This window comes from Hyaena hyaena, unplaced genomic scaffold, assembly GCF_003009895.1.
Source record: "Hyaena hyaena isolate Hyena2069 unplaced genomic scaffold, ASM300989v1 scaffold_26, whole genome shotgun sequence".
In the NCBI taxonomy this organism is placed as follows: domain Eukaryota; kingdom Metazoa; phylum Chordata; class Mammalia; order Carnivora; family Hyaenidae; genus Hyaena; species Hyaena hyaena.
Window position 1 is genome coordinate 5,451,521 of NW_024080658.1, and position 16,371 is coordinate 5,467,891.

Genomic DNA, 16,371 nt, shown 5'->3' on the forward strand with positions numbered 1-16,371 from the left:
TTCATCTTTTAAAAGATGCAAGAATCATTTAGGGGAAAATATTTTGGAGGAAATTACTTCATCTTCATTTCACAGATTCATGATTGTACCTCTAAAATTCTAATTTTAATCATTTTGTAGTTTGGAGAAGGAAGGATGCTTCTCCTTTTAGCACAAAATTAGCTTAAACTGACTTTCACTAGAGGAAAAACATGCCACTTAAAGTCACCCAACTGAAGAAAATGAAGTCCAAACGCCCAAGAAATGTTTACTTAGTTTTTAACACCTACTATACTTTGAATCCTGTCATGGTACTCTTTTATGCATTGTTGATCTTTAGAGGTTAAAAAAGGGAAAAAAAAAGAAAAGAAAAGAAAAGAAAAAACCCCGCTCAATTCAGGAACTTCATGTGGAGGGAATTTCACTTAACAATGAGAGTATTTGGAGATGTGAAGTAGTAAAAAAAAAAAAAATGTCATGCTTTAATTCAGAGTTCCTTATCTGCTACTAACCCCCCAAAGATCAGCAGGTATTAATCTTGCAGTATTTAAATAATGTTCCCATTTTATCTATTTTGTAGTACCCCCTTTAAGCACCCATTGAGCTGGTTAGCCTCTCCCCAGCTCAGAAAACCATAGCAACCTCAGTCCGCACTTCTCCAACTCAGGATAGAGTTCAAGTTGTTCTCCTCAAGCCCTCTCGCCATCCAATGCATGGGAAACACTGACCACCGACTAGGTGTCCTAAGACTTCTTCCAGTCCTAGAAAAGGGGCGGGGGAAGGGCCACACACACACACACACACACACACACACACACACACTCACACACTTCTGCGTCGTTTAATTGGGAGGGAGAAGGGAAAGTAACATCCGAAAGGTAAAAGCACTTTTAGAGTTCTTTCGATTGCTCATGATAGCATCTCCAGGGGTTCCGGTACCATCGGTTTGGCCGCCACACACCCGCCCCCACCTGCCCCCCCACCCCCACCCCCCAAGGTAGGTCCTCGTCTTTATCACATTATTCCTAAAGCTTTCGGTTCTTTCCTCGGTTTCCAGCCCGCACGTTCACACGAGGGGGTGGGGGAGGAGGAGGGGGGAGAGGCGGGGCGGGAAGGTAGCCGCGTCCAGGCACCGCGCAGCTCTCATTCGCGGCGCTCCGACTCGGGCGAAGTTCTCGCGCAGCCGGCTGGCCGCGGCCGGGGCCGGTCCCGGCGGGCGGCGGCGGCGGCGGCGGCGGCGGCGGCGGCGGGTGCTCGGAGCCGGGCGGGGCGGCGGCGGCGGCGGCGGCGGCGGCGGCGGCGGCGGCGCGGGGACGCGCGCTGTCTCTTTAAGGGAGCTCGGTCTGGGGTGGCGCTTTCCTCCGCGAAGGCTCCTTTGATATTAATAGTGTTGGTGTCTTGAAACTGACGTAATGCGCGGAGACTGAGGTCCTGACAAGCGATAACATTTCTGATAAAGACCCGATCTCACTGCAATCTCAAGCGTCCTCTTTCTGGTGCTGCTCGTTTCTCCAGACCCCGCGTCCTCTCGATCGCTCTCTCGCCTTCCTATTTTTTTTTTTTTTTAAACAAAAAACAACACCCCCCTCCCCTCTCTCACCCGGCACCGGGCACATCCTTGCTCTATTTCCTTTCTCTTTCTCTCTCTCCCTGTTTCTCTCTCTCTTTTTTTTTTTTTATAAAGGGGGGGAGGGAAGGGAAAGGGGGGGAGGCAGGAAAGACCTTTTTCTCCCCCCCTCCCCCCCAATAATCCAAGATCAACTCTGCAAACAACAGAAGACGGTTCATGGCTCTGGCCGCCGCGCCACCATCTTTCGGGCTGCCGAGGGTGTTCTTGACGATTAATCAACAGGTAAGGAGGGGCCCGGGCGGGCCACGGGGCCGGGGGCGGCGGGGGGCGCGGGCGCCCCTCGGCCGGGCCCGGGTCGCCGCGACGCGAGTGCTGCGTCCGCGCGTGTGTGCGCAAAATGTGGGCGATCGCGAGCGGGGAGCCCTGGGAATTAAAAGTGACTTTCTTTGAGAAAAAAAAAAAAAAAAAAAAAAAGCAGAGGGAGAGTGTGCAGAAAGCCAAGCGCAGGCTTCTCGGGTTTCACATGCATTTTCTTTCTTCCTTTTTGCGCGTGTGATTTCTTTCTTTCTTTCTTCCCTTCTGCTCTCTTTCCCCCCCTTCCTCTCCTCCTTTTGGTGGGTCTGAAACAACTGAGTCTTAGAAACGAGCGACTTCAAACTACAGTAGCCCCTGGAGTCAGGAGGGTCAAGTTCAGCCGCCAGGGAGGAGGAAAAACAAATCCCCATTTGCCAAAAAAAGAAGTTTCAGGCCGGTGCCCCCTCCCCCTTCGCAGCCCCACTCCCCCTCGCTGTCTCTTTCTGGCTGATTTTAATTCTCTCCTACCGGGCGCAGCGGAGGAGCTGGAGGTGGCTGGACCCGAGGGGCCGCCGCCGCCGCCGCCGCCGCCGCCGCCGCCGCAAGTTTTCTGGGGCTCCTGACAAGCGGGGAGCAGACTAGGCACCAGCATGCAGAGTAGTAAGTTGGGCCCACTTGGGAGGGTCGGGAGGTCCTCCGAGAGGGGCCTTCGGGTGGTCCCCAGAGTGGGAAACCAGCACGGGACTGGCGTTGGCTTTGAAGAGTTTGCAAAGCCAGGCTTCAAACTTTTTGCCTTAAAGGCCCAGCTGGGCTGGGGAAGGCGGGTGTCGCATCCCCTGATGCACCCGCCTCTGCGCGGCTCGGGGCAGCTCGGCCGAGGGGTCTGCGCCCTGTCGGTGCCATGTGGCAGGGCCTTGAAGCCCGGGCGCTCCCGTAGGGGCTGAGGAAGGGGCAGACTTCCTCTGCGGTGCGGATGATGCGCCATGTGTCGCGGGTCAGCGGACACTGGACGGTGATTAAGTGCCTGACAGCGGTGGGACATCCAGGCGGACGGGCGCTTCGCCTTCTGTCTAGTTCCTGTTTGGGTTCCAGAGAAACGCATCTTTGAAAGGCCAAGGCAAATACCGCTGTCCCTTCAAATAACTCCAGGATTATAGGACCCCATGAATAATTTGAGGGTGAGGCGGAGGTGGGAGCTGTTTGAAGTGCAAAGCTGTTTTTGTGGCTGGGAAAGCTGTTTTGTTAGTACCTGTGTGAGATGGTGGTGTTTCCCTCTTTCCCCAGGGAGGTCAGTAACTGTTTTATGGCCCTGAGACTCTAAAGCAATTTAAGTTAGAAGGCGAGGACTGGTGGGCTTCAGAGGGAATCTTGGGCTGATTAAATTTTAGGTCTTGCTTTACTTCCTCATATCTTTTTAGGCCTCAGAATTGATACTATGAAAGTTTTTGAGTAAGAGCGATGGATCTTAATTGATGAATCAAAATTGTGATAGAATGTTCATCCTTATCCTATTTTGGACAATCACGGCTAGAGTTTTAAGTGAGGTAAGTGAAGTGAGAAGCTTAGCGGAGAAGTTAAATCGCAGAGAAGTTGGGCTGATCCACTGAACTTTTGTAGATTCACCGAACTTTTGTAAATGGACCAGGTGAACAGGGAAGGGTCTGAGAGGAAAAATAAGCACAGAGGGAACATACTGATAGAGCTGGAGACAGAATTACAAAGAAGTGATCACTCTAGGCCTGGTAGTTGGCTAAAATTTGGTTGTTCAAAGCAAAAATAAAATAGGAACCTTCTAACCACTACTTCAAAGTCCACCAGCTCTTAAGTTAAAACCTATGGATCTTGCTGGCATCATGTTACTTTCCTGCTGGTTTTAGGAAAAGTTGATCATTTAGAAAAGCCTGCCAGAGTTGAAAATGCAAGGGGCAGCAAAGGAAAGTAATGCGGGCGGCCAGTTCTTGACGTGGACAAAATGAGAATGAAAGTTTCTGAGCTCACTGCTGTGAAGTTTCTTACATGCTGCTCATTTGCTTAGAACGCTTTCTCAGATATTCCACCGCTTAATGTAAAAAAGCAAAGTAGCTCTAAAATGGTGTGGGCTTTTTTTTTTTTTTTGCTTTCCCCAAGTATGCCAGGGCTGTGAATAAATACAGGGTTTGTATGGGAAGATGAAGCGTTTCCTGTAAGTTATGATGCTGACAGGACAGTCTGGAAATGATACCAACTTTGGAGGATTTTTTTTTTTTTTTACCTTTAAGGGAAAGTTTATTAATGACATGCTTAATCTTAACAAGTCAAACGTATTGTTCTTAGAGCTTATCTCTTCTCCAATTTCATAACTTCCTTTTAAAGCTATACCCCTGGATGAAAACATCTCTAGATTCGGTTAAATATACTGGGCCACGAACGTGCTAAAGTTTGACGATTATTTTTTAACATGAACAATGTGAAAATAAAACTTCTGACGGGGAGATCAAGCTTTAATGCCACATCATGACTTGATTTCTCTAAATGGGAGGCCTTCCGAAGCTTCATTAATACTCTGTTGGCAAAGTATTATTTACCATGGGGTGACTAGGTGTACGGCTTCCCAATGTATCTATTATATGTTAGGATGTATGTGTGTAGAATACTTTCCCACACATAACAACTGAGTCTGACACTCTGCAAATAAATGGTGGAACATAGCAAGTTCCTTACAAGAAAGTTTGTCACTCCTTTGAATTCTAGACGCTGCAAGGGTCTGCTGCTGTTTAGATGTTGTCCTTTGTCTGTGAAAGGTAACATTAAAACTAAGGAGAAAAGTGTCATAATAGTTGTGAGGTCTGAGTTGATTTTAGAGCGCAGCATTCTGATGATTAATATTCTAAATGATTTAATAAAATTTTTGCTTGAAAATAGGTTAGAATGCATAATAGAGTGCTAATCGTAAGTGAGTTACACATGCCTCTTTGACATTTTTAGTATTATTTTTAGTTTTCTTTTAAGCCCATACTCCTGTGTTTACTCTGATTTCCAGAGTTTAGGTCTCCTATAATACACATAAGGGAGTCTTCATTCATAAGGAGAAACTTGAAAACAGAGACATGAATGCTGTGGTAAAGCTGCTTTTAAGATCTTAGTATTTCAGTGATGTTTCTATTACTGGTATTATTATTTGGGGTGTGTGTGTGTGTGCGTGTGTGTGTGTGTGTGTGTGTGTTTAGAGACAGACAGAAAGAAAGAAAGATCACAGTTTGCAGTTAATAATCTGCACATTCCTATAAAGATATTCCAAAGGGTGTAAGTTTTAGTAAACTCTTTTCTTACCTTCTTTGTGGAAGTAAGTAAGCATTATGGAAATTTTTAGAAAGACTTATGGAAAATTGTTTTTGAGCTAGATTTTTTTTTTACTTTGAATTAGCACAAATATTGATAACTGGCCTTTAAATGTTTTTTTAAATAATGCATATAACATAGAAAAATATTTTTAGTTCACTACCCCTTTTGGTAGCACATAATAATGTAATAACACTATGCTATTGTGTATAAAACAAAAATAGACTTTAAGAACGTTATGGGCAGGTGTTTATAACTGATTTAAAGGGGAGATTGTTATTTCTGAAATAAGTGATGCACTTAAAATAAAATGACTGGTGCACATTAAAACATATTCTTATTAAGATATTCTCTGGTGTGTAAAATGAAGCCATTCATTCAACAGACTGACAACTTTCCACTTGGTATTTGCCTTTGCTTAATTTAGTTTCCGCAGGACAGCTAGTGTGGTAGTCTGCATCTGTTTTTGGCAGGCACAGAAAACTATAAACTGAGACAGTTCTGTCCCAAATATCTCAGCTCACAAGTTACAATCAATTTGATAAAAACAGTCAAGTCTTAGGGACTTGATGTCTGTTGTTCATCCTTGGTCGAGCTTTCAGGTAACAGGCTTCTTTCTGTTCCCGTTTTGCTGGCTATTAGTACTAATACCATTGATAACTAAGTCTGAGTCTTGTTTACTCATGTATCTATTTTATTTATTATTTAATGAAATTTGGGGAAATTAATGACAGCGTATCTAGACTTGGTTTTACTTTATGTGATAACACTGTCTTTTGATATCATCATACAGAAAGTAATGAATTCTTTCTTACGATAATAGGTTTACAATTTATGGAATTGCACGGTCCCCCGTAGGTGAAATATGAAGAAACTTATAGCCCTTGCCAAGTAGAAATCACATCTAATTCTCTGATGTTCCTTGTAATTGTCATGTGTAGAGAAGGCGAGTGCACTTCGCGGTGATTCCCGTTGAAAAAAATTAAGCAGAGTTTTTTTTTTTTTTTTGTAATCATCAAAATTATTTATCTCCTACAAACTTTAACCAGTGGATTAAAGTAAATATGCTAAAATGCCAACTGTTGTTTTATCGTACTGTTCAGTAGCAAACAGTGCTGCAGAGGGAAGGAGAAACCACTTTTAATTTTATCCTCAACTGTTGGTGGGTCTTAGGCGGTTTGTTTATTTGTATAGGATATTATATTAATTATATATGACCTTTATTAATAATGTCTTTAATGCTACTCTTATGGTCACCTCTAGGGCTGTCGTATTACTGTGCTTTTCAGATCACTGGGAACCGAATCCATTGGTTTTTGGTTTGGTTCTCTGATGGGTATAATAATTTAGAACTGGATTTAGTTTAGAAAGAGATCTTTTGGGCTTAGAGAGACCTCTTTGCTGAATTTGGGGAAGGATCTATGGATGAAAATTATTTGAATTGTTAAGAGTTCAGGAAGAAGCCTGACTTGTTGCTGTAGCTTAGCAGCTATAATAGTAGCAATGCCTACTTTATGTCACTCTCCCCCACACCCCGTTTTTTTTCCAAGTAGCAAAAGCAAAGATGAAATTATGCATTTCAAATTTGAAGCATCATTGGGAATCATTTTTTGATTCAAAGCTATAATTAAAATACAAATAATATCGAAATACCCCCCAAAAGATATTAAGGGTACGCCTTTTGTTCCTAAGCATGTTTCATTAAAAATAAGAAAGAAAACTTTCAGTTTTTAAAACGTTTCTAGCTCTTTAAAAACCTGCAGTAAATACTTTACAAGTGGCTAGACACCTTCCCTGGTGGTTTAGTTTATACAAGCAGGAAACTTTCTCTCCTACTCTTTCTCTCTTTCTTGTTTTCTTTAAACCAACTGACGTAATGCCAAACTTTGCTTTAAAAGAACAGACAGAAGTAATTGGTAGCTTTTAACTTTTAATAATGTTCTGGATTGGTTTTAGTGGCCAAAATGCCATTTTTTTAAAAAAAAAAAAAAAGTTCAAGTAAGAACGGGCTTGTGGCCTGAGGAAGAAAGGCTCTGTTGATGTAGTTATTTTTATTCTTGTTTTTCAATCTGTTATTAAAAATCTTTCCTGCTGAGTACTGCTGGATTTCTCCAATTGCTCTCTGTGATGGCTGGTGCATTTCAGGTTACCGTAACTTAAACAGTTTTTGGGTTTTGGGGAGAGTGGATATTTGTGTTGCGTTATTTCTTTCTTATTTGGAAGAAAAAAAAAACATTTGTTTTTGTTTCAATCGAGATGAATTAACTAAGATTATCAATGGCGACAGGTCAATGGATGTGTTTATATAAAGAATGCTACACCTGTTAGCAAGAGCCTGAAATGTGGAAGTTTAATTGTGACATTAATCATTTTTATGTGCGGAGGAAGGAAAATAGATGAAACTTTACAAAAATGTATTTTTAGATTGAAAGCGTTAATTTTAAGGTTCAGTTTGTTTCTTCAGGTGGTTCTTTTATTCTCATAATTTTAGACGATAATTTTTTAACCCTATTTATCACATAGTGTTTTTAGTCCCCCCTCGCCCCCCCCCCCTTTTTAAAGATAGTCCTTTTCTCTCTTCCTGATCTTACACAGGCAAACAGAACTTTGTCCAGTTAAGAGGCATCTCGGTGATGTTGATTGACATCACGGCAACTTCAGAAGCTGGCAAGTAGGAAAATCTTTTCGGAGGGCAAAAAGATTTGTGCCAATTTTTCCTTCCTTGGGGAAAGACACTCCACCCAGAAGTGGGGCCCTCTGCCCCATTTGGTGGGCCAGCACAGAGTATCGACACTTCTGGTGTGAATCGTTCATTCGTAAGATTTAAAATCTTATGGTTACTTGTCTTGGACTTAGCTTTTAACCCAAATTTGTTTTGAGAGTTTTTGTGTTTGAGAGTTGTTGTTACTGTTACACACAGCACATTTTAAAAATAATAGATACTGAACTTCGGTTATCACGCGGATACCTTAAAACGTCTTTTCAGGCTTTTACAGTTTAAAAAGCATTCCTCATATTCAGAGAAGTTGAAGTGTTCTCCGCATAGACATTTGACAGTTTTGACTTACCTTATGTCTTTCTCAGTTTTTCTTGTGAGAGCTAAGACTTTCGTTCACATCAGGGACATTGTTTCTCTGGTAACTACTTCTTTCCTTACGAATTTGTCAGGGAAAACCTTAGGAACTTAAGCTAGAATTTGTTCGTATCAGCATGGAGAGAATGTCTCAGATTAAGTCTTACGTTATTTTATGTTTCACAGAGTTTTCAAACATAAATTTAAAGTTATTGGTTTCTCTGTCATTACATTTTTATTTAATGAATGTTGGTTTATTACTTCAAAACTGAGTGAACAGTAATAAAGTGTAGCAAGAGGGAAAGAGGCAGAGGGTGGTGTTTGGAGCAGCAGTGCTTTGATACCAGCAGTTTGTTTACTGTTCAGTGGTGGGGAGGGGTTGGAGAGGCTTTGTGGGAGATGATACAAAAAAAATCTATCAATTGCGCATATGATCCCCTCCCCTTAAGGTTTACTTAAACAATATGTTTCAGTTTTGCCTCAAACCATTCCGCACCACTTCTGCTCCCAAGAATCCACCACTATCTGGATCCTGAGCGATCAAGGATGGCACTTTCTTTTGTATAATCAACTACTGTATTGTTTGAACTAAGGTAACATATTTTGATTTATGTAATTTTTTGGTAGTTATTAATAGGATACCTCTAATGGGAGAGGAAATCTAGCATTGTAAATGCCTGCAAGTGCTTGCATCCATGCAAGTATACGTGATAGCTATACTGTGTTTAAATTATCGCGAGTATGTGTGCATGCTGTAATGGGTGTGTTTTATGTGTGTAATGTACATGGACGGATAATACATGGATACACCTTGATGGTGGATTCTAATATGTGAAACCATTAACTCTGCCCTTTAAACATGAATCTTTTAAGGAGACACATGACCTACTTTATAAAGTCTGGAAGTTTGAGATGGGTATGGAGTCTAACCATAATGAAGCCATCATTATCACACTTCTATCTACTCTGAATGTACTAGGAAATTTTAAAAATGACGAAAAACTGTAAGTCAAAATCCACCTTCCAGTGTATTCTTAAGAAATGCTTCTGAAGAAAAAATTTTTAGAAGTCCCATTTCTGCTGAGAGGAGCAGTTAAGTGACAGTGATGTTTCTGAATATATCTTTCTATGGGATGGCACTTTACAGTTTACACTTATGTCCCAAAACGTTATGTAGAAATAATATGGAACATGTAAAGACTCCGTACTGTGACCCAGTGCTTTTTTCCCCTAGGGTGATGGATTCTGTGCGTCACCCAAATGTGATGCTATTTGCCAGGCTTGTAATACTGGTTTTTAGGGTTGCTATATGTCCTATTTCATCAAGCAACACAATACAACAACTTTGGTATCTAGGTAATTGACACAGTCAAAATAGGCTCTGGAAAATGTTCCAAAAACTTCTAAGTCAGAAGCTAACATATATTCAGTTTATTTAACATTTGAATAAGAAGTGACTCATTGTCAGCTATTTAAGCCTTCTATAGTAGTGTTAGAAGGAAATATACAAGTGTCCATAGTTCATTTTGTTTCTTTTTTCCTTTAATTAAGGGGAGCATGGTTCTCCTATTTGTGTTTATAATTGCTTTATCTGTTAATTACTTTGTATTCATGATAATAAGTAGTATAGTGTTATGAAGAATAATAAATGTACTCATAGTAGCTAATATATATGTACCAAGATTTAAAAGACATTAATATTATAGTATTAAATTGAGTATTATAATAATCAAGAATAAACCTAGTATAGGTTGATAGATTCATCACAACTGCTATTTTGACACTAAATATATTTTAGCTGTAGAAAAAAATATGAAAAATATTTCAAAGCCTCAGAGCTTTTTTGCTTGTAGAACTTGGGTAGAATTTATGAAACTTGCCCATCAACAGATACTTCTCATATAGCATGTGCTTCTTGATTAGAGTCTAGGACATGGCTTTCGGTGAATTCTCATGAAACACTATTGTGATTTTTCCTTATAGAAACATATATTATGTCTATGATCAGGAACATCTATAAATAGTGTAAATATATAGGGCAGAAGTTAGTTTGTGGAATCTATTTTCTCTATTTTGTAATGCACCTCATGTGCAAAGGGGTCAGGCATTACTGATCTAGCTTTAGCTTTATTTTTCTCTGAGGTGTGCACAAGTGCAACCTGTGAATCTGTGGCTTCATCTGAACTTCGTGCGTACATGTATGTGCACATATCTGTATTCTCACTCGTACAGAATGTTTTGCCTTACAGACACTGAATGGAATTTTAACATATCACATTTATTTACATGATTTTAGCCTTTGTAATATTCATTTTAATTACCTGATGCATCTCAACACCTAGTTGAAGGTTAATTTAATTATAATTTTGGTTCTGAAATGAGAGCAGGATTGGCAAAACAAATTAAAAATCAACTTCTGCTTGTGACTTCTCTGTGATGTCATTAACCAGGCATCATCTTTAGCTTGGAAAGATAAAAGTACTTACATCAGCCTATTATTCTCTCCATACTATTAAGTAGTTCAGAATATATAAAAGTTCCCCAAAGAGATTTTGGGTTTTGTTTCAGCTTTACTTTATGATGCCATTAAAGTTTTTTGAAAGGGAATCTCACTTTAATTTTTAAAAATACCATTCAACTGATGAATTAAGACTGGCCATATATATATATGTATTAATATATATTTATATATATATTATATATATGTATGTATGTATTAATATATATATTTATGTATTAATATATATATTTTCAGTTTAATCAAGGCCCATGTTACTAATTTTTCTCAGTCCGTGTTAGCCCAATTGTTGAATGATTAATAATTCTTTATCAACACTTACTGGATACACCTCTGAGGTCTTTTAAAATTGAGTATTTACTGTATCTGGCAGCCAAATTTTTATGCTAATAAATCGATGTAATTATGAATTAGAAAAACAAGTGATTATATTTAATACCATATTTAACTTATTATTGGAAGTATGCTCTTTTTAAAGATTGCAAATTTTTCACCTCCATTCTGCAAACTTAGGTAAGTTTTAGAACACAAGTGGCCAGTGTAAGCATTACATCCAAGTAAGGAGTAATATGAAACATCATTTTCTGTGACTTATAAACAGATCCTAACAGTTGTTTCTCCTTTGCATTTAGAACAAATTTGTATTACATTCATTGAACGTAAGATGTGGTAAATTACTATAAGAAACTCACTGTCATCTAAAGCTCAGTTACTGTGAACTGTTTATTTAACTTTCTATCCCATTACTGTTTATTCTACTTTTAAATGTCCCGTTCTTAAGGCAGTGTGTGTTGTTGAAAGAGTGTCCTAATTATTTACATTTTCCTTTTTTATTGTCTTTGATAAACTTTAAGAAAACTGTCACTTGTAAGATTTATGGCTGACAGTAAAAATCATAATGCACACATTTTATGTATAAATATATGTACATGGTCTTGCGTGTTCCCTTTGTCAGACATTTAACTCTTTAGTGTTACACATATTTGTGTGTACTTATGTATTTTTACTCCCAGAAGAATTCAGTGCATCATTGTTAATGTTCAGGTTATGTACGTGCGTCCATGGTCTTCACACTCCCTGAATAATTTGATGTATCATTGGCAATAATAAACATTTTAAAATGAGACCAGTAATGAGTAGAAATGGAAAAATAGGGGGTAGATATTAGTGTAAGTAGGGTTTCCTTCTTTTTGTTTGTGTCATGTTCAGTTGCTATTTAAAATGATATAAATATATATATATGCGTATATATATATATATATATAAATCTGAACAGAAGGGAAACTTGGATACTGTACAATCCATTATAACATAAGTAAGGAACTATTGCAAGATGTGACTTTATTTATTTATGTATTTTTGACATAGGAGACTTTGACCTCTGCCTGTGGTACTTGGGAATTTTAGATAAACTCCATTGGGGTCACACTCATCAGTTCCGGCTTTGCGTGACATAAAGCATTCTCTAGTTTCTGGTGCGCTACTGTGCTGTTTTCCTTCAGGACTGGAAGTCCTGTAAGTTAATTTGGCATTTGAAAGCACTACTAGAATTTTTCCTTTTTGAAAATCCTCTGGATGGTTTTCAGAGGAGTAAGCAGAGATCATGGGCAGCGTGATGTCGTTCATTTCAGGATGCTAAAGAAAATTATGCTGAGAGCAAGCATGCTTCCTCTGGATTTTTCTGCTATGCTTTATTACCGTTTTTACTTATTTTTTTTCCTTTTTGGCATCTAATATTTCAATTTAAGAGCAAATAGAGGTTTTTCCTTTCAGTGGAAAAATGTGCCAGCTATAGGGTTTTTACCTACATTTCTTTATAATATGTATATTCAGGCCGGTATAAGAGGACAAACTTGTGTACTATAAAACAATAATATTATTTTGCTGTTTGCTATTAAACAGGCCCTTGCCATTCCATTTCTATGAGGAAATGCATTGAATGAAATTAAATAAAGTGGTATAATTTTGAAATGATTATAAGCACCAACTGTGACATATTTCTGGCAAATAGGTGAAGACAGTGTTACTCAGTGCCTCCCCCAAACTCCAGGTTTACTGGAGTACTGTGTATCTAAATATAAATACAAATTTGACCATTTGATCACAGATAATGTTTGAAATACATGTGTCTTGGTTCAGGGAAGAGAGTACTTAAATTATTCTTACCATCAGTATGCTTTAGATTTGCAAGAAATACATTGCCAAGTATCATGTTATCAGACCTTTGAGATTTTTAGTAAAGAGTTTTACTTGTTTATAGTAGCTTCTATTCAGTGACATCAAACACAGGCTGCTTTACGATTTGTGCATTGAGCTCTAGTGCAGTTCAATACATGATTGTGTTTCCATCAAGATTTAGGGAGCAGTGCACTAGAATAGTAGCCATCTACTAATGATGGTTCTGAGGTTTGGACTGTGTGATGGATTTTTAGGAGCTATGGCATAAATACAATAATAGGTAGAAATATTTAGAGTGATTACCTTTTATAAAAGTTAGTTCCGTCTTTCATGTCTAGGAAAATATAGCAGTGAATGTTTGCTTTTTGTATGTTTTGTCTCCAAGCAGAGGAAACTGACAGTTTTATGTTTTAAGTGCCGAAAGTTGTTCTTGGCTAAGCAGTCCCTGAGTTAATCACTGGGATGTTAACTTGAATTTTTGTCTTTGAAAAGTTTTCGAATTTTAAAGCGAAATACGCTTCCATTATTTCCAAATTGACATCCTGTGTTCTGGATTGGTTTTTAGAGAAATGTTTTCCAAATTCTCTTGGATTGCTTGAAGTCCATTGATTTTGAAATATTTAGTTTAGTTTTTTTTAAGCTTTTCAGAAAGGAGAGGAAAAACTTCATCTTTTTAGGGTTTTGTTATTACAGAGCCCTCGTTATTTCTCACTAAATGCAAATTAATTTTGCCTTTATTTTGTATATTTTTTTTTCCTTTTATATTCTTTTCAGAAACTCATTTTGGTGCATCAGAAATTGAGAGAACAGCGTCTCTGCCACACCTTTCAGTATGATAAGATACTGTGGTCATTGCTGAGCAGTCACTACAGAAAAATCCTGTCTGATGTTATTTGCACACTTTCATTTTTACTTAAAAAACAATTATATTTAAAAATCATATATTTATTTTTTGGGGTTAATTGAAAATATTATGAATGGTGTAAAATAACATGACATTTAGTTTTTTTCTCAATTGTGTTTTAGGCAGTTTGTGTCTAAAATTTTGTTTGAAGGAAAACGGAAAAGTATTTTAACAAGCTTTGAAATTAATTTAAGATAGTCTTGTGGAGTTCTCTAACATGAATATGAGAACACCAAATACTGTCAATGCACAGGGTTAAAATGAACTTTGTTTAAATAGTGGAGACTTTAACCTAACAGATTTTAATGCAAAAGATGTTTTAGTACAAAGAAGATTTTCTCTGGCTTTGCCTGTATTTTATTTTATTTTTTTTGCAAGCTGTTTGCTTAAAATGATTGGCAGCCTTAAATTATGGTTGTGTGGAAAACAAATAAGGCTGCTACTATGAAGAAACAAGAGCTATGCACATGCGTCTTAAAGACTATTTTAAAATATTTTCGTTTGGAACGAATGCATCGGACCCCAAAGAAATAGATAGTATCCCTAATACATCACTCACACTCTTCTCTCGAAGTGGAATCGACTCTGAGAGAGCACATTATTTCCACTCGTAGTGGAGTGTATTTCCTAGTATTTTGGTGTCTCTGCTGGTAGATATGTAGACATTTCAGCCAACCACCTCTTTATTTGGTTCCTCTGATAGCAGCTGAACCTTTTGCCAAAACTTTTGGTCCAGTGTAATCAAGACCATGTTGTGGAATTCAGCTGATGTGATGATTTCAAGTCATGTTTAAAGTGTTATTTTGAAAAAATAATTTTTAAAAAGTTACCTATTGGTAATAAAAAGGAAGAACTGGGATGGTGTTTTGGGATTTAATTCGAAGCCTCGATACTGGTAAAGAATTAAAAAATTCCATGGATCATTTCTTCTTTTCCTAATGTAGGAGAAAATGGTGTTTATTTGGGTAAATCCCTTGGTAGAAATGATTGGTCAACTTTTATTTTGACAGAACATGATCATGTAAAAATATGAGCAGATTTTCTGAGCCCAATAATATGTGCATTTATATTTCTTTAGGTTACACCAATAAAGCCATTTACAAAGGAAAATGAACAGAAGAATACATTTAATCACCTATCTGAGATTAGATGTAGTGTGAACTGCATAGTCTGTGTGAGAATTCTCTTAGTTCTGTGCTTATACCCTGAGACCTGTTCCCCATCTCCTCTGCTCATGGGCATATTTCTTCATGTGTGCAAGAATATTCAGTGTTCTGTTTCCCATGTACACATGGAAGTGTGGATTTAGGCTTGAGAGTCTTTTAACACCTTTTTGTTGAGGAAAAGTAGAAGCTGGCTAGAGAAACCTTTCTTAATGACCGAACTTCCCTTGAATGGTCCCTCTGAAATCTATGACTCAAGTTCAAATTTTGTTTCTTTGTTTTTCTTTAATACAGGTAGTATTCAGAGTGATCACAGGATCATATTTTATTTTGAGTGATAGGAGGGATGTGAGCTACTATCCATTTTAGCAGAAGTATCTTATTTTACAAAGGAGAAAATGAAGGATTAAGTTAAGTGAATTTCCCATGATCACATAGCTACTTACATAAAGGACTGAGCTTAGAACCGGTGTCTGGTCACTGTCTTTATTTATACATAAAGCGCTCGACAGGTTTGAGATTTGTTGAGAAAGACTGCCTAATACTTGAAATTCACTACTTTTCATTTTTCCTTTTGTAACTGGATTTGAGACTCAAATTAGAATATCATTTATTCATATGCAGTAGGGAATTGATCTTGTAATAAATCAGTTGGTACCTTCATATTATTACTTTATCAGTACCTTATGAGGATATGGGAATCAAATGTTTAATCTAGAAATTATCCTGAAAGTTAAAAGTTACTGTAGAAAAATCCAGGCTTAATATTTCTTTCAGACACTTGAACAATAGAAGCCTCTTTAGATTCATGTATATAAAATTCGGTTGGTAAAGAATTAGTTCTAAAATGGTCATTGATGAGGAGTAGTTTGTATTACTCTTCTCCGTGTAGCTTAAAATACCTCCCAACATCTATCTAGTTTGATACCACCTTTAAAAATAAAAACTGTCCATTTGAATTAAAGACTTTTTATCTTCCACAAAACTGGACTTTTCTTTATTCATAGCAGCCATAAGCCTCTTGGCAGGTTGAAAACTATAGACAGCATCTGTGAGATTAGGCCTGAAATGCGCAATTAGGTATTAAAACATGGTTGAGAAAGCATTCGTGGTATTTTAATAAACTCCTCAGCATTTATCAAAACAAATTAACAAGAGAATAATAACAAACCTCATTTATGTTAAATACTTTTGTTATTAATTCTGTCTTTTTAATGATACATTTCAGCTTTAATATAGTAAGAATGAAATATTTTAAAATATAAATGTAATGACTTTATTTTTCATGTAGAATTTCTTTCAAGTTCCATTTTTATCCATGACCCTGCTGTATAATATGAATGCAATTAACAGTTCTTTGTTGGTTATAGTGAA

The 16,371-nt window shown here is 37.8% G+C and overlaps 1 protein-coding gene across 1 annotated transcript in view; it reads left to right on the forward strand.

The window, feature by feature from the left end:
• Nucleotides 1-1,736: 1,736 nt before the first annotated feature.
• The window catches only part of TRPS1 (transcriptional repressor GATA binding 1), a 253,018-nt gene continuing 238,383 nt past the window's right edge, over nucleotides 1,737-16,371 (forward strand). Inside the window, exon 1 of the mRNA XM_039227228.1 lies at nucleotides 1,737-1,831. The gene's annotated coding sequence lies outside the window, so the exon portion shown is untranslated. The remainder of the gene's footprint in view (nucleotides 1,832-16,371) is intronic.